Raw genomic sequence first — 1,595 nt, 5'->3', positions numbered from 1 at the left:
ATCAGCGGTCATGGAGAGTCTCCATCCAGCTGGATCACTGTCACAGGTGACACACTCACCTGTCTGTGTTTCTGCAGGTTTCAACATTCAGAATAAACTAATGATTATTGTTTGTCTATTTCAGGGAAACCTACAACCACATCTCCATCTACTCCCGCACCTGTATCTACATCCACCTCTATCCCTACATCAGCTACTCGCCCTGGTTCTTCTGTTCTTCTTCATGTGTTAATCTCTGTTGGATCAGTCTGTGTTTTCGTGCTACTGGTGTTACTGGTTCTGCTGGTGAGACAATGTAATCACAGAAAACCTGAAGGTGAGACTTTCTGATCTTTCATGCGAGGAATTTGATTTGTTGAATAATCTAAACATTTATTATGATTACGTTTTAGTGTTTATATTGTGTTTCTGTGCAAGTAACATTTAGTTTCTCATACAATAAATGTTATTACTGTTAAATTTCAGCAGATCAAGGCAAAGCTGCACGAGATGATGTCACATACAGTGACGTCAAAATATCACATCGCAGACAGCAACCTGTGAAACACAGCAGAGGTAATAATGAGGGACGTTTGGTGGGTGATGTGGGTTTCCAGTGTGGAGAAAACTGTAGCAGAAAGAGTTAAATTACGTCCTCTACTGGAGTCCTACATCATGTGACAAATATGGCCAACGTGATTGGCTGTGCGTTTCAGCGAGCTCTGTTTAGTTTTAGCAGCAGCAAACCTGCGCTGCGAGGAGGAGAGGAGGACAGCAAAAAGGAAGAACCTGGATATAAGAAAGTATTTTTCAAAGAAACTATGGCTGTAATGTGACAAAATGTGGAAAAGTTAAAGGGGGCCGAATACTTTTGCAAACCACTGTAGGGGTGGCTGTAGCTCAGGTGGCAGAGCAGGTCAGCCACTAATCAGAAGGTCGGTGGTTCGATCCCAGGCTGCATCCTGGCTGCATGCCAAATATCCTTGGGCAAGATACTAACCCCGTGTTTGCTTACTGGTGGTGGTCAGAGGGCGCCAGTGTCCGGCAGCCTCGCCTCTGTCAGTGCGCCCCAGGGCAGCTGTAGCTTGCTATCACCAGTGTGTGAATGGGTGGATGACTGAATGTAGTGTAAAGCACTTTGGGGTCCTATGGACTAGAAAAGTGCTACCAAAGCATTTACCATAGTTTACAGAGGCTGTTAAAATTATATGTCTAACGTTAAAATGTTGGTGACACAATATTTTCATCCTAATGGCACTGACATATTCATAGGGTTATTTTTGAGACAAATATCATGAGGTAGTCATGATTTTGCAAATATCCACCTTGTAGTGCAGTTTGCACAAATTGTTTTAGAAATACACTCAGCCTACATTACTGATGAGTTACGATCTGCACATAGAATTCTTATTGTCATCTATGTCCTATTTGTCAGGTGACAGAAGAACCACCACAAAGCTCAGAGAGTAATGGTGACACAAGATCACAGGTGGAATTGGATGATGACTTGTTGGTTCATGACTGTATTTGAAGCACGTGTGTGACTGCATGTATGTGGAATGTCTCACTGTTATTCATCAGGTGACAGAGGCAGCTCTGCCATGTTGTAGCTCAGA

General features: G+C 43.1%; 1 long non-coding RNA gene across 1 annotated transcript in view; it reads left to right on the top strand.

Annotated features, from left to right (window-relative positions):
- The first annotated feature begins 14 nt into the window (after positions 1-14).
- The window catches only part of LOC102205152 (uncharacterized), a 3,280-nt gene continuing 1,699 nt past the window's right edge, over positions 15-1,595 (top strand). The window contains exons 1-3 of the long non-coding RNA XR_312430.1: positions 15-46; positions 125-316; positions 466-555. This is a non-coding gene — a long non-coding RNA (uncharacterized LOC102205152). The remainder of the gene's footprint in view (positions 47-124; positions 317-465; positions 556-1,595) is intronic.

This window comes from Pundamilia nyererei, unplaced genomic scaffold, assembly GCF_000239375.1.
Source record: "Pundamilia nyererei isolate P.nyererei 1_Seehausen unplaced genomic scaffold, PunNye1.0 scaffold00612, whole genome shotgun sequence".
NCBI classification, from domain to species: Eukaryota; Metazoa; Chordata; class Actinopteri; order Cichliformes; family Cichlidae; genus Pundamilia; species Pundamilia nyererei.
The sequence above is the reverse complement of the archived record's forward strand: the minus strand, read 5'-3'. Positions and strand labels throughout refer to the sequence as shown.